The sequence below is a fragment of the Anticarsia gemmatalis genome, chromosome 12 (genome assembly GCF_050436995.1).
Source record: "Anticarsia gemmatalis isolate Benzon Research Colony breed Stoneville strain chromosome 12, ilAntGemm2 primary, whole genome shotgun sequence".
Classification (NCBI taxonomy): Eukaryota; Metazoa; Arthropoda; class Insecta; order Lepidoptera; family Erebidae; genus Anticarsia; species Anticarsia gemmatalis.
The window spans coordinates 1,224,869-1,250,255 of NC_134756.1; the positions used below are offsets into that span (position 1 = coordinate 1,224,869).

General features: G+C 34.0%; 1 protein-coding gene and 1 non-coding gene across 3 annotated transcripts in view; both read left to right on the top strand.

Moving 5' to 3' along the window:
* The window catches only part of LOC142977301 (dopamine D2-like receptor), a 226,195-nt gene that overhangs the window by 111,961 nt on the left and 88,847 nt on the right, over positions 1-25,387 (top strand). The window lies entirely within an intron of this gene.
* On the top strand, positions 24,689-24,760 carry TRNAD-GUC (transfer RNA aspartic acid (anticodon GUC)). The gene has a single exon. It is a non-coding gene; the product is annotated as a tRNA-Asp (tRNA).

The following is a 25,387-nucleotide window of genomic DNA, read 5'->3' on the forward strand; positions in this document are numbered from 1 at the left end:
AGATGAATTCAATTTTGGTTAGGTATAGCAAATAAATAATTGATTATAAATTACGCAGCGGTGAAAAAGTACATTCACGCAATTAATACACTTCACTATCTGTTTACTAATTATACGACTACCAACAATAATAAAGCCCTAATAAAAATTAAATTAGATCTCTTGTACACGAAATAAATTTTACGGTTTTGCTACACTAATTCGAAAATCTACTAAATTTAATACTACGAACTATTAAACCCGATACTAAAATACCACACATACAAGTAATAAAACAATAAACTCAACATCTACATAAAAGACAAATCAATCTCACTATACTAACTTTAATTTCCAACCTCAGCAAATAATAGGAAAACAGCTCAAAGAAAATGAGCTACCCATCTCACTCTAACACAAAGCAATTTGTATCTTCCATCTCTTTCCAACACACATCGATAAACTTTACTTAACCTTACAATAAAACCCTTTTAACTGAACAAAAGTAAAGGTATTCTCATTTCTGTAATTGTTCTAAAGAGCGGTAGAACATTTTTTATCTGACTTCAGTCTATTTTCTTAGGATCTTTTGTCTGTAATATATTTCAAAGCTTTATTACTTACTAGCTGACCCGCGCAACTTCGCTTGCAACATAAGAGAGAATGCGTCAAAATTTTCCCCGTTTTTGTAACATTCATACTCTGCTCGTTCATACTTTATTCGTACTCTGCTCCTATTGGTAGTAGCGTGATGATATATAGCCTATAGCCTTCCTCGATAAATAGGCTATCTAACACTGAAAGAATTTTCAAATCGGACCAGTAGTTCCTGAGATTAGCGCATTCAAACAAACAAACAAACAAACTCTTCAGCTTTATAATATTAGTATAGATGGGTTATTTGTGCAAGTGTTAATTACGGGATTTGATGCCCGGGTTGAAAAAAGGCTATATTTTGAAAATCTTTTGAACATCTTGAAATTTTAGTATCATGTTGGACAGTGATAGCCGAGTGGTTTAAGCTGCTCCTCGCACGTAAACGGCCAGAGGTGAAGGAAAACATCATGATTTGTATCGTCAAGTCTTCCTTGCTCTTGCTCTACTCTCAGGTTTGCAATGTTGTACTTTGCAAGCTTGAGAGTTCTTTTGAGCAGTGCTTGAAGGTATAAAAAGTCCCACGCTTGGCCAGCGTGGTAGACGCCCTGATTCCGGGAGAAGACCCTTGCTCAGCAGCGGGACAGTAACGGTTTAAAAAAAGCGTCCAGCGTTTTTTAAATCTCAATAATAATTTATTAATCTTTAAAATTCTCATAGAGCAGTCATAAAATGATGAACAAGACATTTCAAAGTTCGTATTACCTTGCTTAAACATAATGAATTAAGATGGTTTCTCTCGCTCGTTTAATACATTAAAATGTTTTAATCTTGATAATGTACATCTATTTTAAGTTCAACGAGGTTGGATAATGTTTGCTAATAACGGGTAAAAGTATACTATGCTTTATAAGTTTTATTTTAGTAAGTTTTAGTTTTCTTGTTTGTATTTTTATGTATACGTTTTTTGTAAAAGAGGAACTTCAGAATTAATCTTTGTTTTTTTTTTCATTTCTGGACTGACTAGGTTGTAGCCGCTTATTTTTATGTTGTTTTTGCTTTTATAAATGTATACAATTTCTAAGTAAAATATTACCAACCTATTTCGCTAGGCAGATAGATGTTTTCAGATAAGTTTTGTTACAAAAGTAATTTTTATATTTTGCAAATACATCTATTATCTTTTATGAAAAAACACATAATTAATTACATACAATTTAAATGAACCCGCACACGGAATGAACAATAACTCCGCATAATTCATGTTCTCTCATAATTCACTTAATTAACTACACCTAAATTAAATTCTTGAATTTTCTTACCTGCATTCACATTAAATTACCCAAGAAATTCAAAGCCATATAATAATCGCAATAAGTCGAAGTTAATCCCTGCTCACTATTAAATAAATTTCACTAATTTCTTAGTACATTCTCAAAGGACTAAATGCATTGTAAGCCTATTGTAGAAGAAGATTATATTTCTTAAGGTGGGAGGAGACTGTCTTTTGAAGTGAATGCTAATGATGTATGCACATAAAATATATAATGACATATAACAAGTACCTAAGATCGAAACGTCTTATTGTGTCAATTTAATTCTGTAATGATTTTGATACTTGTAATTTTCATCATTTAGTACAATGTTGACGGTTTCAAGCACTTACCAACGCACAGAGGTATGTAACCTCCACTATTCTTCTTAGCAACTGAAAATTCCTGACAGTAAAATTCTGCAATAATTTTGTGGTCCCACCCGAGTTTCACACACGAGACCTCTACGCAAAAAGACAGTAGCCGCGTGCATAGGTCATCGGAAGTATTTTCAGTAGTAGCATAACAAAAAAATGCATAGCAGTAAAAAGCACAATATCGTTTCAGCATTGTATTTAATGCACTCAATTATTAAATGTAAACACACCTACGTGTGCCATTACAAAACCGACTAGTCTGTTCTTTGACCACGTCTTAATGTGCATTCACCTTTACATAAGTAAAGCAAAAAGCTTATCAGTGGTATTATACTAAGAAGCTGCAGTTGGACTTAGGTCTGATATCATTTTGCTAGTACTTAGTATCTATTCAAAGAGAGATTTAGAGACTATAGTTAAGATCTATATATAATATTATAAAGCTGAAGAGTTTGTTTGTTTGTTTGTTTGAACGCGCTAATCTCAGGAACTACTGGTCTGATTTGAAAAATTCTTTCAGTTTTAGATAGCCCATTTATTGAGGAAGGCTATAGGCTATATAACATCACGCTATGGTCATTAAGAGCGGAAAAGCAACGAAAAATGTTACAAAAACGGGGAAAATTTGGACCCATTCTTTTAGGTGACGCAAGCGAAGTTGCGCGGGTCAGCTAGTGTATTATAAGTGACTTTTAACAATAAATATATTTGAAAAAAATAATTCGGGTTGATCACAATAGTATCATTATGAAATTATAGAAAGTCAAAATCGTGTGTGATAGAGCTACAATAAAATTAATCTTCTCAAATATTTTATGACTATCGAGTATTGAACAGCAGCTGAAATATTTTATACTGAATAAATTAATAGTGCATTAATAGTGTATTCTGCACTTGGCCAGCGTGGTGGACTTAAGGCCTAACCCCTCCCTCATTACGGGAAGAGACCCTTGCCCAGCAGTGGGACATTAATGGGTTAAATTTAACTTTTAACTTTAACAGCAAAAAGCTCCAGAAAGTGACAAGAAAAAAAGTACTTTCACAAACCTTCCGCTTCATCAATTTCATTCACGTAGTTGAACTAACTTTGAACCTAGTCTTACTAAGAAACTAATAGAGATGTTGATTAGTTGGCAGTCTGTTTGAAAGGTTACTATACAAGTTTACAAACTGTTTAACTAGTTTAAGATGGCTGCGGTAATCTGATTTTAAGTGTTTGAGACACGTTGTTACACAGATTATTTTAACTCTCGTTTAGGTTTTCTTGAATTACGACAAAGGTGTGATATTAGGTATGTGAGACGACTGCCTCTGTGGCGCGGTCGGTAGTATATCCGACTGCCGTGCGAGAGGAGACCTCCGTGCCTCCTGCGCTTGACCTCTCTGGTCACTGGTCGTGTCGGTTATCCGTCCCACCAAACTATGAGAGTGATGGAATAGAGAGTGTACAGTGTGTATTGTGCACACACTTGGACACTACAAACAAAGTCCTGCACAGATGGCCAGTTTCAATGAAACTGACCGCCGTAGCTGTATATCGGCTAGAAGGACATTATTCGGTATGTATGTATATTATACGTATGTATGTGAGTTCATCTGTATGTAATTATGACCTTTAGGTTTAGATTAGATGTATAAAACAATATGTTACTAATTAGTTGAAAAGTATTGTGCACCATATAGTAAAAGGTCACTTAGACCCCTCAACTAAATGTGAATTAGTATGCATACAGAGTTAGTATTTTGTTTTATGAAACGACCAGGGATATTTATTACCGTGCTAAAAATTATTACAATTAACCATCACGCTTGTTTTTGCGTGAAAGAGAACAAACATCCACACATTTATCCCTCAAAGCAAGCCTTCCAATTTATAACATTAATGAGACACGATAAAATCTTTCGCATTTATAATATTAGTAGGATATATTTCGCTACATCAATAGTGAGCCTTATATGAAGGGAAAATAATATGTATACAATACGCAACAGGAAAAATCCCTTAGATAATAAATTATTATTAAACAAGTATTTGCAATAACAACATATTTTTATATTCTCCGCTATGTTTCCGGGCAAGTATTAGCAAAAGGTCCGCGGAGGGATGCAATAAATCAGATACGGAACCCTGATATCGTAATAGAGTAATCAAACCGAGGAAAATTTGTGTGTTTAGGCTTTTTTATAATAAAATGACAACGGTATTTTATGTAGTATTGTTTGAAATTAATGGTGCAATAGGTTGTTAAGGAAAATTTGTTTCAAATGTAATTGTATCTTGTAAAAAATATTCTTTTACATAGCAATTTTAACGGTCATTGTGTGATAGTATCTTAAGACATTCTAAAAAAAGTCAAACTACAGGAAGGTCCTGTGAAGAAAGAAACATAATTTGCCCACGATATTCTACATCCACATTTCCCATAAACGGATCATTTAAATTAATACCTACATAGTGCTTGTGCAGTGTTTATTAAAATTCGAAACCCTTCTGACCATTTACCTTGAAACGTGTCTAGATCTTTATTTAGACCATTCTAACAACTTATCAAAATACTTTTATCAAAGAAAAATATACAAAGCTCATTTGTCGATACATAATAATAGAAGACTTTCGAGATCTTTTAACAAAGTTCTTAAAAACTTCTTTCAACAGTCTATAAGTAACAGTTATCACTACTTCTACATGAACGGATTTTACCCCATTCTTAATAAATGAACCTGTAAACAGTTACTTCTTCAAATATAGCACTCTCGGCACCTTGCCAACCGTTACATAGTTCTGCAGCTCGTTTCATTAGGATTTAAGAGGGCCTTATGAAGTGGTTAGGGCTTATTATGATAGAAGTTAGGGAATGGTATTTAGCTAGTATGAGAGGTTAAGCCACGCTTGCCGAGGTTGTTCTGTGGATGTGAGACCACACACATATCGAGTTCCTCCGTGTTTCGGAAGGCACGTTAAATTATGGGTCCCGGCTGTCATTTTCGAAGATCTTTGACAGTAGTCAGAAGCTTGAAAGTCTGACAACCAGTCTTACCGAAGGATATCGTGTTATATCCCAGGTAACCGGGTTGTGGAGGTCGGATAAAACACTGGTATTCAGCTGCATCCGGTGAGACTGGAAGCCGACTCCAACATAGTTTGGAAAAAGGCTATGCTAACATATATTTAGCTAGTATGAGTATTATTGTTATTTTTATGTGGCATTGAAACTGCAAACCTGAAAATGACTGTAAATACATACAGAATATACGAAAGTTTAGGCAGAGGTGTATAAAATACATTTGTGTTTCGCCATTGACAATGTTAGCCCCATGTAATAAGGGGAAGGGTTATTGCCATAACTAAATATGACAGATTTTTTTAGGTAAAAGATAGTAGGCACAAAATACCGATACATGAAAAGAAAATAGCACGTTCGTGTTATTTTTTGTGAATATAAAGAGGAAATATTGATATTCACGTGCTGTGGTCTTTTCTAGTCTTATGGGAAAAGGGTGTAATTCTATGTAAGTATGTGTAAAGAGGTCTAGCAAACAAAATATTTGGAGATAGAGACCAGTAGAAGAGTATACTACCTCCTCATCAGTATACAATTAAAGTTAATAAATAAAAGAAAATGTTGTTAAATATTCGAATTTTGATTTCAATTTTTGTTCTAAGTTTATTTTAAAAGTATCCTCATCTTCAATTTATAGATTAACATTAGTTTTATCCTAAAACAAGCCTTAACTATATTGCTACAAATATCATTCAAATATAAATAATCAAGCATGATCACGCACGCCTTCGTCATTCATGCAGTGTACATGCAAATACATAGAACCTTCTGTTCGTAGACTGTGAGCTCTCCTCATCTCATGAGCTCTCCTTCGATATAATAAAAGTTAAAAAATTAAAAAAGAAACGATTTTTTTCTCAACATTTGTAGTTTAAATATTTAAAAAAAATATCCTTACCTTCGATTTTAAGATTAAAATTAGTAACATTACAATATTCTTGGTAAAGTTTATTTCAAAAGTATCGTCATCATCGACTTCAAGAATTAACATTTACTACTGATTACTAACTTTAACCTAACTACATTTTAGCCACAGCCCTAAATACCATTAAATCCATACAAATAAACATCAACAGCTATACAACACACCAAGTTAATTTAGCACGTATAGTCGTATATCTTGAAACTTTAGCTCATACAACTCCGAGCATGATCACGCACGCCTCGGCTCGTCATTCATGCAGCGTACATGCAAATACATAGAGCCTTCTGTTAGAATTTGGTTTCTGTTTTACAATAGTCTGGCCATTGTTTGATATTGTCTGTCTCTTTTGAGTATACATAAGTGGTGGCGTTCATGTTAGCATTTTCATATTTGCAAGTTCCCTTTTAAAATAAAATCAAATCATTTATAAATTCAGGTGATATGTTGTCACTTACAATATATATACAGATACAGTCGTTACAATTACTGAATCAACCTATAGCTCGAAAAGGGGGTAGCAAATTCTCACTTGGCTTGGCAAAGATTAGTCTTAAAGCCTAACCTCTCCCTCATTTTTGAAGGTGAGCATTGTCCAGCCGTTGGCTTCCACGCGCCTATCCTCAAACTTACCAATCCTTAGCGGAAATTCCAATTAGAACTTACATACATAACGTCAGATTAAGGTAATTTTTGTTTAATAAGGGAATGAACAATAAAAACTTGGTTTACTTATGTAACTTAAACACATCACAAAAGAACAAGTCGTAATAAAACTGACTATCGCTTGTTCAACTACTAATTGCCGTAGCTACTTTCCTCAACGGTCAAGTTATCATAAAAGCCTGTAAAGGCTTGGGTGCTCTCCAAGAAGCTTGAAACAAAGAGCATGACAAACTAGACTCGATGAAGTAACACTAAATTAAAACTCTATTTTAATAGCAAAAGTACCTTGTTAGTTATTGAAACCATGAATGAACTTAGTTAGTCTATTTTGTATAACAATCTTATGGTATGTAATTGGTGCAGACAAGATAACAAATCAATCGGTTTTTGTGTCAGGTAAAATACGGTGATTTTAATATTATTCTCATGCCAGTAGATTTCGAGATAACATATTTACATACATATAGACAAAGGCGTACGAAATACACCCAAGTGAATGAATAATTAAAATCAATATAAATTGTTAGATAAATAAATATATATAAAAATCAATCTATAAAGCACTTACTGATAGAACCATGCCAGTGTAAAAATCTTATAAACCAGAATTTATTTTGTACAATTTGCCTCTTATTACAAGAGGCTAACAAACTTACGAAGCCAAAATTTCACCTTCCTTTTTTCAGAAAAATTGACTTTTTGTCAGCTCAAAGTTTCTTCATCTCCATAATTCCTACCTTTCGGCTGAAAGCAGAAAAACCAATCTCAAAAACAAGTGGTGGAGACGAACCACAAATTTCATAGAATCGTGAGTCAGACCGCAGACTAGGGCACAATAAACTAACAGACAGACAGACTAAGGCCGAGTTTTAAGTAACGCGGATGTAGTATCCGCGTTACTTAAAACTCGTAGGGCGCGAACATCTCGACCATATTGATATTACGCAGAGATAATGAAGGCGATAAAGTCCTTCAAAAACGTCAGGTGCATAGAACTCATAACTAGCAGTATTGTATGAAGCAAAGGAAGTTTGTAGGGATCGCACCAAGTAGCGTTCATCGGGATCAGCCTTCAACAACCAAACAACTGTGCAATGATGCCATAACGGAGACAATTAATATGAAAAACGGTGTTTGAAGTTACATGTAACATTTAAATAACATTTAAAAGGTTATTTTATTTTATTTGTTGAAGACCAACACACCATTGCACACAGATAGCCAATTACAAGTCTTCATTAACTTCTTATGTGGATAATTATTATAATATCAGTGTATCTGTAAACGCTTCCTTATATAAAAACGACATATCAGAGACGCTGACATACATCCACAAAGATTTGAATGTGAATTAAGTTGGCAGGCTTATCTTTGAGCTTCTTTATGTCGTTTCGGTACAATATTGAGAAGTTTTATTCACTAAAACTGTGTTAAAACTAGACGACCCACGCAGCTCCGCTTATAGATTTTCCTTTCTATCTTTTTTCTCTCCATAAAAACCTTTTTGCGTGTTTTAAACACGATTTTACAAAAACTTTTTCAATAAAATTTGAATAAAATATGTATTCTTATTTACAACTTGTTCTCTTTCATAATGTTTCAAACATCATCCGTTCTTAATCCCTATTTAGCATCCATTCTTCCATCTCCACTACACTGATGTCAAACCATTCAGTTAAAACAGTCAATGTATTCTCAACACGGAAAGGCACGACACTATTGTGACATCGCTTTTGTAGCACAAATGGCTGAGCTTTCAACTGCAGTGTGAAGAGCAGAGGTAACTTTTAAAACTGATAACGGCCTTTTGTGAAGATGATAACACTAGTGACGTCACTATTGTTCTTTGTGTTACAGGTTATCTTAACTTTGACGTAAGACCCATTGTGCATTTGACAAAATGAGCACTATCTTCACGACTCGTATCAACAGGGCTTGGCACGTTCGGTTCGGCAATATTTATCGAACAACAAAACCGACTCGACTTACTTGTTCGGCTTGTGCCGATCAGGTTCATCTATACATATTCGGTTTTGCCGCCCGGCTCGGCCGATTAATACCGAACTGAATATGTGTGTAGCAAGCAACTGAAGTGAAATTTTTAGGACGGGAGTCGTAAAAAAATAACCTCTTTTTTGCGCGTAAGTACGAGCAAATACAGGTAAAAAATATTTGGAGACATAGTAAAAAGTTCTGTGAAAATATAATAACTAATTCGCTTAAAAAAGTTAGTTCATTATACATTGCATCTATTTACAAACAAAACAATTCTCAACTTAATTAAATACTTAATACATACATGCTTCACATGCAAAAACCACGTAAACATATAATTCAATTGTATTCATCAAATCACTTCAAAGTAAAACCTTTGTTTGCGGCAAAGAGGTCCTTAAAATCAAAATTAAGTTTGTTCAAAGGGCTTGCTTGGCCCGAGGCCTACGACTTTCGGTACCTGCCCTCAACAAATACACCCCTTGAAAAACCTTTATAATTTTGTAAAGCATGTACATATGTGCCTGAATTTTTGCCGGCTTTTTGATGTACATGTTTAGGTGAAATGATTAAGATATTTTATTTGGGAGATGTATTTCGGTCTGGAGTTGTCCTGCCCAGTATTTTATTTAAGGATGTATTTTAGTCTGGCTTGATAACGTGGCTGGTAAAGTATAGGTATGTTTTAAGGACGAAAAATACCCCCTAAAGAGGGGAGAGACAGGAGTGTGTTTAATACAGCTTTAGGGACAGTAATAAAAAGTGACAAATTAAATAATGAAAAGAAAGCTCTGTTTTACAAACTCATCTTGATATACATATTTCCATCAGACTCTTAGAAAATATATTTCTTTAGAAAACACCAAGCGTTAAATATAAACGTCCTATTGTAAAGCATCAAAGGCCTTACGTTCCAATTCTCAACGCACACATAACTAATTAATCCGTAAATCCTATACCGAAATACGTGCAGCGTGCCGGCTGCCGGCTGCTTTCACGTCGAATCAACTGATCGAATTGTGCCTCCAGCTTAGTCTAAACTATGTGAGACAGAAACCACAGCTCTGAGCTGCCTTTACCTACTATCTAATGGAGAACCTTTACTATAGGTTTACTATAGTTAGTATAGTTTATAGGCATGCGGATAGTGCAGTTAAAAAATTGTGTAGTTCGTAAGTAAGTGATGGTTGAGCAGTAAAAGTATTTATTTACCACGCATTGGATGAGTACCTATTAAAAAATATTGTTTAATTAAAAGTTATCCACGTAGGTTTGCTGTAGTATAACATTAGTCACCTATTAGTCAACTAGCGGTTGTTTTTTTAGCTGTTTTAACCAGCACCTATTTCCATACTAGTTATCATCATAATCACTCCTACAGTTTACGAGCAGACACAGGTATTTTAGTACTTGTTGTAGATTAATAGATACAAAAGACACTTCATTTTTTCCTTCACCACTCCCGCACTACCGCTCTTGTATCGCGGGGACTTTTACAAACATACAAAGAACGGACACAAAGTACAACAGTACCTAATAAATCAATGATTTGTGAATCGCACAAATAAGCATTCCGAGTGGGAATCGAACCCACGACCTAAACCACTGCGCCACGAAGGCAGACAAAATGGCAAAAGAATCTTTTACATCGTTTTGTATGTTATTGTACGAGAAGCTGCCTCTGCTTATAGCTAGAATACGAATTATACTATTAGCTGTTTTTGAAAATATCTACATCCATAAATAATAATATAATTAGTGCATCAACTAGTTGTTAAGCTGTCTTACTCGAAATGCGCCAATAACAACGATTCATTTCATTAACTGTCACTCCCTGTGTTATAGACAGTGATCGTTATAATTCCTACAGTCCGGCTTAATGTGAGCCTCAGTGCAAAGGCCGTTTGTATGTGACAGTGATGAGTGTTGACACGTAAGCGATCGAGTTCAAACGGCTTTAATGGCTTACTAGGGTTTGAGCATGTTGATGCAAATATGCGCAGTTATGTGTTGATGTATGGGTATTAAATTATAGGGTATATAGGGTAGGAAAGAGGTAAATGCTGCAATGATGTTAAAAGCAATAAGTACAAATATTCGACTTAAATTATATTTGTTTTGCAGTAAAGGCAAGATTGGCTAAATAAAGATATTTTATATTTGTTTAATAACACTAATCATCAATATTGATATTTAAGATTTACGTTTTTGTATAATCTGTCTATTATATTGTTGCAAAAGCCTCTCATTTAGTCAAACTGAGATTTAAGCTTGTTCAGCTGAAAAATGAAGATGAATAAAAATACACGAAGCAACGGTAGTACATTGAATATTTTTAACACAGTAATAATCGTGAATATTGTGATTGATATGTTACTCGGATTCCCTACCGGTGTATGTCTATTCATAACTTAATTATTATAATCTACGAGTATAACGTTAATAGTTAAGTTACAAAAACTCATAGTAGGGGTACAAGAAATTCTACCCCCATTAGTTCACTCAGTACCTTTACATTTTATTTAACAAGGTACTCTACTTTAAGGTACAGAGGTCAATTTATTGAGTTCTCACTCAAAGGCACTAATTGCGCGATCTAATTGGAGTATTTGTGGTAAAGGCGGTGTGAACTTACTAATTGTTTGAAAGAATTTTAGTAATTAATTTTCTTAGAACACTAAGTTCCAAGTTCTTTGAAAGATTTTTGAAACGGTCTTAGTTTGTGTTAATTAGGCAATTTGTGCTGTAAATTATTCTTAGTAATTATATGTACACTAATCACGGGGTTATTAAAAGATTCTGACGTGTACCTATTACATTCATTTGGGCTATGCAAATCAGACTGTATAATTTGTAGGTCTCAAAATGTATGCAATTCTTTTTATTGTATATACATCCACCACTCAGTAAGCCAGCAATAACTTCATCATTTTTTATGGTTCTATACCTAAGTTACAGGTACAGGCAAAGGGTAAAAGCAGGACCCTATTACTGAGACTTCGTTGTCCGTCTTTTGTCTATTACCATCGTCTGGCTGTATCTCATGAACCGTAATAGTTATTTACTAATCTGTAAGACTTCTTTTATGTATTTTTTATTATTTTATTACTTACGCAAATAAAAATATTATTCTTTCAATAATTCAACAATTTCTAGAAGTGTTTGTTTACGGAAACTACTGAAGCTTTCGTAACAAAACTAACAGACCTAACAAACTTCGTGGTCCGTTGTTGATCTTTACGGGTCATTGACCTCGTGGACTGCTTTTGTTTTAAATTCGTGCCAAGGTCTTGAATATTTCACTTTAATGTTAAGCGGCCTCCAGAAAATTAATATTATTACACAATAAGTATTGCACAATATTTTTGATAGTTCATTGTGCAATATTTTATATACCTATCGTAGAAATAACATTTGTGAAATAAGCATGAGTATTTGATGGGAGTGTATGAAAAGCGTAGTAAGTATGTTTTAGTGTAACATTATGAATTTGAATATAATTCATAATGTAACATGTATAAGATAATAATATGTTTATCAGATATCTGGTTTTTTTTACTTATTTTAACGTATTTAAAATATGGAGACTTATATTCTTAATACTAAGATGTACCTCTACAATGGAACATTCAGTAATAATTTCGAAAGGTACATATTATTATAGTTATTTATATCTTGGGTTTGTCCATTATAATTTAAGACCCGTTGTACACCACAATATTTTTGCTTCTAACAAAAACTTTTAATTACAGCCTTTAAGTGAAACCACGTCCTTAAAAATTTGATCAAGATGGTAGAAAGTATATTCTATAACTATAGTCGTTTATGAATATTGAAGTCTATTTATTTTCGATTTGAAACGCTTCTCCGAGACATTTTTCTTCGATAAAATGTGTTCAGTGTACGAGATTGCAATAACAACGAACGATGCAACGATGCTGAAACTATTCTCTTATTTTTTACTTAATATTTTTCGTGAAATAGCTTCCTGTGTTTGTGAAATGAGTTACATACAGATATAACGTCATGCCTGTTGTACCCAAAGATAGAGGTAGGCAGTATATGAAATACACGCTTCGCAATTAACAATGTTAGTCCCATGTAATAGAGGGTGAGCCTCTTGCCTTATACTAAGCACATTTACAAGTTCTGAACTCCTATTGAGGAATATTCTCATAGAAATAAAAATAGACTATTAACACTATCCTACCCAAATACCACGATGACAGTCAAATATGTTATTTATATGTCTATGACATTTTAAGAGACCAAAAAAATCTATATATTGTCATTTTAGGGTAGGAAAACAATTTCTTTTTAAATTCATTGAGTTTTGACAACATGTGTGAGTTATTAATAAATTAATGTATCCAAAAGTCAACCTCTTACAATTTTACTTTATTTTTACATCGTACAATATTTTATTAAAACGAATGCTTTAAAATAACTGTGTCAGCGCACTGCCTCAGTATTAAATTAAGTAAAACGAATGTTCGGTAAAACGTATCGAGAATTAATTTAATAAATGACTATGCATTTATCATTGCTGAAACGTACTGATTCGATTAAAATATTTTTGAGATTTTATGTACAAGTTGTTACAGGTAAAACTCTCTTTTTCTTAAAGGTTCTAAGTAAGATCACTGAAATAAATCACGAAAGAATAAAAAAAAATTAGAATCACGTGCTTTAAGTATCGGCGCGGTCAGTAGTGTAACCGACAGCCGATCGTAAGGAATAGGGTTCGATTCTGTCAGGCGATGTGCTATTGGTCTTTTCCTAATTTATATAAGAATGTTTCGTTATAGTAGTCCGAAGTTTGCTAACGTGCGCTAGGCCGATCCGATACAATTAACCGTGGATCGCACAAATAAATATATGAAAATCGAACCCACGACCATGCAATGATAACGTCGTGGCGACCTTAACAACTGCGCCACGAAACAAAAAATATAGCAAAAAGGAATATGGTCGACCCGATACAACTATCTGTGGATGTGTCGATTCCCATACGTAACAAATAATTGTTCCATATGGGAATCGAACCCACGACCATCCAACGACAACGTCGTGACGACCTTAACCACTGCGCCATAGAACAAAGAACAAAACGAAAAGAAAAAAAATATACTAAACTATTCCTTCAACACGTACCAACTAATTATTCCCTCACCGTTAGCACCTAGTAACTATAATAAGTAGTAATTACTACTCAGCTCATTTACTGCCCACCGTTATTTCACTGCTAGCGCTATACATCACCCGGGACTACTTCCTTTGCACCTACGCTAAGACAAATGGGGTGCAACTAAGTAATTGTAAGGTTATTTTAGCCTATTGCATGGAGAAAAGGAAGGTAATGTGTTTATTAGCACGTGTATGTATGTTCGTAGTACTTTGTAGACGAAACTTGAGTTATTTTTGGTGATTCAAAAGATAAAAATCATTTCAAGCAGGAGCATTCAAAGTTACATTTTATAATTTTTCAGCACTTTTGTGCAACTTTGAGCACTTGTGTGCAGTGTTGAAAAGAAAGAAAAAAAAAGAAATAAAAAACATAAAAATATTCGTAATTATTACGTTACTCGGATTTCTTCCTTTGTGGCTATGTAACCTAATTATTATAATCTATAACGTTAATAGTTAAGTTTAGAAGACTCATAGTAGGGGTACAAGAAATCCTACCCCCATTAGTTCACTCAGTACCTTTACATTTTATTTAACGAGCTACTCTACTTTAAGGTACAGAGGTCAATTTATTGAGTCCTCACTCAAAGGCACTAATTGCGCGATCTAATTGGAGTATTTGTGGTAAAGGCGGTGTGAACTTACTAATTGTTTAAAAGAATTTTAGTAATTAATTTTCTTGGAACACTAATTCCAAGTTCTTTGAAAGATTTTTGAAACGGTTTTAGTTTGTGTTAATTAGGCGATTTGTGCTGTAAATTATTCTTAGTAATTATATGTACACTAATCATGAGCTTATTAAAAGAACATAAGGTTTTTGGAAACTGAATAATTTTGGGTCTATGTTGATGACGTCTACCTATTAAATAGATTTGGGCTATGCAAGTCACCAGACTATACCATTTGTAAGTACCACCCACCAGGTACCACCCATATTACAGGTGTAAGCTTAATGCATTAGCCACGTTAAAAAAGTTCACAAAAATGGGCATTTATAGCAATGTTTCCTGTGGCAATTTATTGTGTATACAACCACTGAAAAAGATAGCAATAACTTCATAATTTTTAGGGTTCTGTACCCGAAAGGTAAAAACAGGATCCTATTACTGGGACTTCGTTGTCCGCCTGTCTGTCCATCACCATCGTCTGGCTGTATCTCATGAACCGTAATAGTTATTTACTAATCTATAAGACTTACTTTATGTATTTTTTATTGTTTTATTATTTACGCAGATAAAAATATTATTCTTTCAATAATTCAGCAATTTCTAGAAGTGTTTGTTTACGGAAACTACTGAAGCTTTCGTAACTAAACTAACAGACCTAACAAACTTCGTGGTCCATTGTTGATCTTCTCGGGTCATGGACCTCGTGGACTGCTTTTGTTTTAAATTCGTGCCAAGGTCTTGAATATTTCACTTTAATGTTAAGCGGCCTCCAGAAAATTAATATTATTACACAATAATATGCACAATTTTTTTGATAGTTCATTGTGCAATATTTTATATAAGTACCTATCGTAGTAATAACATTTGTGAAATAAGCATGAGTATTTGATGAGAGTGTATGAAAAGCGTAGTAAGTATGTTTTAGTGTAACATTATGAATTTGAATATAATTCATAATGTAACATGTATGAGATAATAATATGTTTATCAGATATCTGGTTACGATAGAATTTTTTTACTTATTTTAACGTATTTAAAATATATTCTTAATACTAAGATGTACCTCTACAATGGAACATTCAGTAATAATTTCGAAAGGTACATATAGTTGTTTATATCATGGGTTCGCCCAATATAATTTAAGCCCTGTCAGACATCTTAAATTTTTTGCTTCTTACAAAAACATTTGATTACAGCCTTTAAGTGAAACCACGTCCTTAACTATTCAATCAAGACGCTAGAATATATATTCTATTACTATAGTCGTTTATGAATATTGAAGTCTATTTATTTTCGATTTGAAACGCTTCTCCGAGACATTTTTCTTCGATAAAATGTGTTCAGTGTACGAGATTGCAATAACAACGAACGATGCAGCGATGCTGAAACTATTTTCTTATTTTTTACTTTCGTAAAATAGCTTCCTGTGTTTGTGAAATAAGTTACATACAGACATAACATCACGCCTATTATACCCGAAGGTGTACACAGAGGTGTATGAAAATACAACCACCTTACGCAATTAACTATGTTAGTCCCATGTAATAGGGGGCGAGTCTATCACCATATAAATATGATATTACTCCTATTAAGAAATTTGCCAATATTAATTAGAAGTGAAGTAGTACTTTTACCGACTCAAACACGGATCATTTAAATAAGCTATTGACATGATTATGGCAGTACAAGAGACTAAAAATCTTCTATAAATATAATAGTAATTATTGAAAAAAAATATTAATTTAAATAAAGAGCTAACCTACTTACTTTTTCAATCATTGACTTATTGACCAACTTATATGTCCAAGCTATTAATAAATTAATGTATCCAAAAGTCGACCTCTTACAATTTTACTTTATTTTTACGTCGTACAATATTTTATTGAATTGAATGTTTGTAAAATAACTGTGTCAGCGCACTGCCTCAGTATTAAATTAAGTAAAACGAATGTTCGGTAAAACGTATCGAGAATTAATTTAATAAATGACTATGCATTTATCATTGCTGAAACGTACTGATTCGATTAAAATATTTTTGAGATTTTATGTACAAGTTGTTACAGGTAAAACTCTCTTTTTCTTAAAGGTTCTAAGTAAGATCACTGAAATAAATCACGAAAGAATAAAAAAAAATTAGAATCACGTGCTTTAAGTATCGGCGCGGTCAGTAGTGTAACCGACAGCCGATCGTAAGGAATAGGGTTCGATTCTGTCAGGCGATGTGCTATTGGTCTTTTCCTAATTTATATAAGAATGTTTCGTTATAGTAGTCCGAAGTTTGCTAACGTGCGCTAGGCCGATCCGATACAATTAACCGTGGATCGCACAAATAAATATATGAAAATCGAACCCACGACCATGCAATGATAACGTCGTGGCGACCTTAACAACTGCGCCACGAAACAAAAAATATAGCAAAAAGGAATATGGTCGACCCGATACAACTATCTGTGGATGTGTCGATTCCCATACGTAACAAATAATTGTTCCATATGGGAATCGAACCCACGACCATCCAACGACAACGTCGTGACGACCTTAACCACTGCGCCATAGAACAAAGAACAAAACGAAAAGAAAAAAAATATACTAAACTATTCCTTCAACACGTACCAACTAATTATTCCCTCACCGTTAGCACCTAGTAACTATAATAAGTAGTAATTACTACTCAGCTCATTTACTGCCCACCGTTATTTCACTGCTAGCGCTATACATCACCCGGGACTACTTCCTTTGCACCTACGCTAAGACAAATGGGGTGCAACTAAGTAATTGTAAGGCTATTTTAGACTATTGCATGGAGAAAAGGAAGGTAATGTGTTTATTAGCACGTGTATGTATGTTCGTAGTACTTTGTAGACGAAACTTGAGTTATTTTTGGGGATTCAAAAGATAAAAATCATTTCAAGCAGGATACCATATACATAATGACGTATTTTGTTCATATAAAGACGAACCTATACTGAGACTGACTCATGAGTTATATGTTTATTAATAAATAGCCAACTCTATTGGAACTTAAGTAGTGCTGCGTAATTTATCAATTGAAATCTTAATAGTACTGTCAGCGACTGCATCCGCGTAAATGGTTATATATGTATGTGTAATCCAGGTTATAACTATATGTTTACTAAATCTCATTAAAATTCTGTTCTGTACTTTTTGCTTGATTGAATAAAACACATACACACATTAATCTATCCTTTCCAAGCTTTGCATTTATATCATCAGCAGGACGAATACTGTCTGTCAAAAACCAGAACCACAGAACCACGTCCCAATGCAATGTACTATAAAATAGATGTCCTATAAACAGCTAATAACATTTCAGTCACCATTAATGATTACTATAACAATCACATGTATATTGTACAAGGAAACTACATAAACCAAGTCTTTATGATACCCCTCGTAAACGATTTATAGGCGCTAATACGCGTTCAATAAACGAATTAAGTGCTGTAAATCTGAGTTAAGTGTTACTTAAATGATTAGGAGCAGCTCAAACCGAGATGCGACGCGACGGTAAGATACCTGGGTCAAATATGGCCAGCCGAAAAATATTGCCACATGCCATTCTAAACACGAATTATTGTAATCTTCTTCTTGTCCTATGGTTAGTGGTCAACCTAGTATCAAAGTTGTTCAAGCCGCCCTAAGGCCTTTGACGTGGCTTAACGACTGTTATCTTAATCAACAAATAGACAACAACCGGGACCGACTTTTTACGTGTCCTCCGAAGCACGGAGACGCCCTGTTCAAATACCACTATGCGGTCACCTACCTATGGAATGACCGCGCCAAGGTTTGCTTAACCTACAGATCGTTTACCGACCGGTGGGCGCAACTGGCTACGGGCGCCTTATTGTAATAACCTCAACGCAACTATGAATTGTCGCTAGTGTCACATGTATCCGAACAGCGTTTAACAACCCATCCAGCGACCTATGCGCGTCTTGAAATCGTTGACAATACGACACATTTCGCTGTAACAATACGCTACAAAATGTAAATCTTTTCATGTAGAAAATCCATACTAACATTATAAATGCGAATGTAACTCTGTCTGTCTGTTTATCTGTCTGTTACTCAATCACGCCTAAACTACTGAACCAATTTGCATGAAATTTGGTATGGAGATGTTTAGATACCCGAGAAAGGACATAGGCTACTTTTTACACCGGGAAAATGACGCATTCCTATGAGACAATTCAGGTGGCGGACAAAGTCGCGGGTAACGGCTAGCAAAGTTATATTTTGAATCGCGTCGCATCTCGGTGTGAGCCGGTCCTTAGTGATCGCGTTTAATTTTATGTGTTGATTAGTTAGAAAAATCGAGTACTTTGGCGGGTGATTGTAATTTATTAGATATAAAGTCAATTTTCAGGGCAAATTTCGATTCTAACTTTACTCATACTATTCATGCGAAAGTCTGTACATTGGTTACGCGTATATGACTTAACTGTTATACCGATTTTAAGTTCATCTTGCACTGTAAAAATTTTAAAGACGAGAGATGTTAAAGAGTATTTGATTAAACGACATTCGATTTGGCGCAGTACACATTCATTAATAAAAACGGCAATTTTTTCTTTCAAAAAATACACGAAGCAGTATGTTGCTAGCTAGTTTGATTAGCAAAACTTCTGCCAACGTTCAAAGCGAAACAGGTGTGAATGTTAAACAAAAAGCAAAAACTTTTTCACAAAAGATTTTTTAACACAAAGTAAATGTGCAAAACCGGGGAACAGAAAACTTTCAACCGCACAATCCAATAATAGAAAAAAACTGCAGAAACTTAGTTTTCATGAATGTATACCTTACCCGGCCGGTTTACAATATGTTCCCAGGGGAAATATAGGGAAACCAAAGCTTATTCATATGAATTGAAATAGCGAGGCCGTGGAACGTGGACGAAGTGTGTGAATGTTCGAATGTGTCATGAAACTAGTGTGATTATTATTTTGAAGTCGTAAAAGTAATGTAGCACGATTTCTTACACACAGTATTATCGTTTCTATAGTAGTATAAGAAAGAAAGGTTCTTGCGGAATAAGTTAAGAATGCCAATCAAATTTAAAAAAAAAGTTTAGTCAAGTTCATCGTAGAAAAGAAGACCTATTTCGTGAACTATGCTTACCTACTTTAAAAGAAAAAGAAAGTCAGTTTGGGGGACTTTCAAGCCAAATATTTTTATTATTAGGAATATGTCTGTTTTTCAGTACAAGCAACATTGACAATTTTGTTATAAGTTTTAAGAATATTAATCATAAAACCAAACATTTTAGAACATGCTACATAACTATGCATATCTATACATGTGTGTAATTGTGTGAATTCTAATAAAATTTAGAAATTATTTATGGCGTGGGCAGTAAAGCCACCATACATTTTTTTTCACCACAAGTGCTCAAAGTTGCACAAATTTTGTGAAAGATTATAAAATTTAACTTTGAATGCATAATTTAAATAAAAAACAAGTAGTAATAACAAAACAAGATTGTAGATTCAATAGCACATCTATTCAGGGTTTATTTGCAAAAAACAGATTTAAAAAAAGCCTTAAATTATGATCACAGCATTAAAAAGAACGAGCTTAAATCGCTTTTTTTAAAAAACACACAAAATGGCCAAAATCTCAAAAACTATGATACTTGTGCCAGAAGTAAATTTTGATATTTAGATCAGTTGGGTGGTCGCCCATCCGCTGGTAAAGGATTATCCATTATTTACGCCACACCCTGTATATCTGTGTGAATCTGATCTAAAATGTAGGGGTATATGTAAACGTCAGATACAGGATTGATTAATACATAACATTGTCCAGATTACCTCCGACAAGGTAATCAAATGCTTGATGCGATATTCACTGTCCAATACAACATAGATTAGTGGCTGTAAATACATACTAAACCGGAATTAGAATGGACATTATTCACAGTGTTAAATTGCATCCCGTGTCGCATATCTCTAAGATAATAATAATTATGCCAAAGCTTTGTTCCAAGTTTTTCACTAAATTAATATTTCTCGAAAAACGGAAAACGTTTGAAGACCTCTTCAAACGCTCTTCGTTTTTCAATTAATATATTATTTTAAAATTTGAACAGTTGCCATTTTTTTTACATAAAATACTCACCTATTTTCTCTCACAATAAGAGGATTCTTACAATAATAAATATAGGTATATCATCAATAATCACATTGACAAATCAGTATAATTGTTAAAAATGTTTAATTTTTCAGTTAGGTAAGCATTTGCAATTGTGGTCTATATATTATGAACAACCCCCAAGCTGCAAAAATCATTCAGTAGCTGCTTGTTATAAAAGCGACAAAGTAAACAACAAAACAATTCTTTAAAAACAATTTTCAGTAACGATAGTGTTCTCTGACCTTCAAGGTCATCATAGTACCACCCTTGACCTTGAACAGGCGTTTCACCAAATCTCTCTATATTTTTTCTACCCCATTTGTCCAATGAGATATGACGCAAGGCTAAATTGTATTTTCTGTAGTATGGTGTCAACGCTCACCCATAAAACGTGACCATGACCGTAAGGGGCTTGCAGATAAGAGGGTGTAGTTGTGATGTAATGTTAGATAACTACTGAGTTTAACCAAGAGGAAGATCAGCAAATTGAGCCTGAAACACTCTCGTTACTGTTGAAATACAAACAGAACATTGGATACCGATGAAAATTGTGAGGATTGATGTTTGTATGTATGAGTGTATGTATGTTTGTACGCTTTCACGAAAAATTGACTTGGCAGATTTGTATGAAACTTATAGTGATACAGGCTATACATCACAATAATGTTTAGGCTAACTGACTTATTAACTTAAAATGCTAGACCGAATTCAACGCGAGTGAAGCAAAGTTCGTATTTAAGCCACTCGTACTCGTTAAGCGTAATTACTTTGCGTGTTATTTAACGTTAGTTTCCTTACTTTGTTGACTGCAACTGACCAAAAAAGCTTATTAAATTATTAGAACTAATGATTGATCATGTATTTGGTTTGTTTCATCTTACCCGATCATGGTCTTGTTAACGGATCTCATAATATTCCCACACTCCCTGCTTTCCTACAAATAAAATCATATATTTTGAATGTGTACTCTCTCTTACAGTTATTTTATTATTGGACGTTTTTAAGTAACAAGTACGTAGACGATGTGTTGATTTTTACGACAGTTCATGAGTCGCAAACGATGATTTGATTTGAGAGTTTTTATTACTGTTCTCGTGCAAACTGAATATTGAATACTATTGAACTGATATGTAATTTATATAAATTTGTTGCAGATATTCTTTTTATTATCTTGCGGTTTGCTGATACGGACTTACGTGTATAGAATACACAAATACATTTATGTAGTTAACTCGCATGTCTTACATAATATGTATGTAAATAAAATAATTTATGAATAAGGCAGTACAGTTACAAAATCTTGTATTTGTAGCGCTTCTCTATAGACGGTACTTTCGAGCATCGAAAGTTTAACATATAAAATGTACTGCCACAATAGTTTCTACGACGCTTGTAGAGGCGGATTTGCTTTAGCTAGCCGGTTATCAATACTCGATAGTTGTACAAAATGCCGTAACTGATGATTATTTAATTAACACAAGGTCCATAATATACAAATTTTACTTCAACAGTTGTTTTTATGTCAAAGACTTCTCATGTTGCTATAAAATGTACAAAAACAAACTTTCCAAGCAAATACATACCCAATAAGTTGAAGTTATTGTTAAAGTAACTAAGTAGTAAATAAGCATATGTTACTCACTCACCTTTTTTCATCCAAACCTAATTAATTCCATTCAAAAGTAAACACCAAACTAAAATACTATTTCTAAACCTAGAACCTTCTCCCGGCAAGTAATCACACCATTCATTTCAGAATCCAAACGTAAACTCCGAGTGCAACCTGTAACTGAAATGCGGAGTTGGTTTTACCGTCCAACGCTATTTGACTTGGGAATTTCAGTACTACCTTTGAGTAAACAGATGTAAATATTCCTATCTAGTTAGACTGAAAACTGTAAATGGAGAAGAAAAATATTGAAATACTCATATTGTAATTGGTCTGGATTTGAGGTTTTCGGAGAAATCTGTAGACTTTCGTTACATAATAAATTGTTCTGGGTTTAATTCAATCATACTTTTTTGATTACACGCTATTTGGTTACCGTCATTTGATGTGGCGATGGACTGGGCTTTTCTAGAATTTCAGTTTAGGAGGAATTTAATTGTCTTTTAGGCACAGACCTACAGCCAGTTGCGTTCACTAGTCGGTAAAAGATCTGTGGGGTAAGCAACCCTTGGTCAGTTATTCTATAGATGAGTGACTGCTCAGTGGTATTTAAACTGTGCGTCTCGGTGATGCGTGAAATTCTTAAAGCTTAAATATATTTGTAACAATTTTAAACTATGTTGCTTTTACAGAACGCTTGCTTGACACTATCCCATTTTTTCGGCCTTATTATAAGAAATGAAATTGAGACGTTATGTAACAAAAAACCTCATCTATCTTACACCAGACTTTGAAGGGTAACTAGTTATTGGAATTTTACCAAAATAAAGAGTATATTTATTAAGAACAATAGCGAACTACCCGCCTGCCAAGTCTGTACTGTCGGTGGTTAGATTTAATACACTCCAATGATTGGGCGAAGACAATGTCTGCTGGTTTTTGGTTCGAAGCCAAGCTACGTTAGTTCATACTGAAATGCAACAGAGTTGTCGATTTTGTGATACAATATTTGTAGTAAATAATTATTTGTAAAATCTGACCTCTTTTTAACTACTTCTATTAAAAGCGAAATACAATTGTATGCATTTTACACTGGAATGTCTAACATTTCGACGCAGGTTATATTGCCGTGGTCGCAGACCTAATTAAGTTGAGGGTTTTTAAAAAATAAAATTTCCTAACCTGTGAATCTCATTACAGAGGTACCAGAAGACCAGTGACTAGAAGTGTGAAAGAGTCACCATACCTTTAAGCGCTTAAATTCCTCTACCTACTCTCGCAGATTACAACTAAACCTAACTAATAAATCAATACTATAAAACCAATTTAATTATTATCCGATATCGTTAATAAAACGATGATAACACAAACACTATAACAATTTGATGTGTATGGATTTCATACAAATTGTATGAATGTGTTTGAACAACTTGATTAATGTTTTACGATGTGTTTGAACAGTTGACCTACATGTATGAGTTGAAACATGTGTTATGAACACCTACTCAATGAAATTCCACTATATTTTTCTGTGATAACCACGTGGTTTTAAATTCGCCTTTATCGCAAGAAGCCGAGGGTTCGAGCCCCAATATTCACCTACTGTATAATTGACTATCATAAGACATGTCAGCACTCGAATTATGTAAAAAAAATATTTGATTTAGATTTTTGATTCAACGTTTTCGATGATAACTGCGTAGAAAAAATAGTTTATTACCAAAATCTTGTACGCCGGAGAGTTCTTTAAAAAGTTCTTGTAGGAATGCCACCCCACCCTTGATCAGTATAGTGGACCTCTTACCCCTAACTACGATTGAGACCCGAACATGAAAGGAAAAATACTAATTTACCTATGTTACTTACACCCATGCATACATAATATCACGTCTTTTTCCCATAGGGGTAGGCAGAGACCAAAGAACGCCATTTAAAACTTTCCTTACAAACTTCCCCTGCCTCATTCACATACATACATCTTGTCATACATGAAAATCATTATGTTACTAAAAGTATGATTTCATGTTTATATCGTATTGTGATAAAACCATTCACTTTATCGTGTCTTATGATAACTTATCAATAGAGAATTTATGAAAAGAATTGAGCCACTGGATCATTTGTACAGACTGAACCGAAATTTCGCTGCAAAATAACAAGTCTTCGGTAGTATAGTGGTCAGTATCCCCGCCTGTCACGCGGGAGACCGGGGTTCGATTCCCCGCCGGAGAGATTCTTTTTGTACTCTCATTCAGCTTCAAGATTTCATTTTAAAAATACTTTCTTTAGAAAGCACATACATTTTTCGTAGAAATATACGAACAATGTATATGTTTTTAAAGTTTGGAACATAAAATTCACATAGTAGTTTACAATAATGCTGAATTAAATACAAAATCTTGTTAATTTAAATATCCATTTGATCAAATAAATTCTTACTAAAGAAAGTATTGAAACAAACTTACTCATATCAAAGGTAACTTTAATCCTTTAATCTTAACTTTATTGCTATCCCAAGTTACGAGTATTTTACTCAAACTTTGTGCAACTAATCACGAACATTTCTGCCCTTATCATCCTTATGTAACGTTAAAGGTGGCTACAGATTAGACGTATTCTGATAAATTTAGGCCTAAAGTGTTGGCCTAGCCTTTCTTCCAACTATGTTAGAGTCGGTTTCCAGTCTCACCGGATGCAGCTGGATAACAGTATTTTATATGGAGCGACTGCCTATCGGAACTCCACAACCCAGCTACCTGGATTATAAAACGATAACCTTCGGTAAGACTGGCTGTCAGATTTTCAAGCTTCTGGCTACTGTTAACGACTGTAAAAGATTTTTGGAAATGTCAGCCGAGT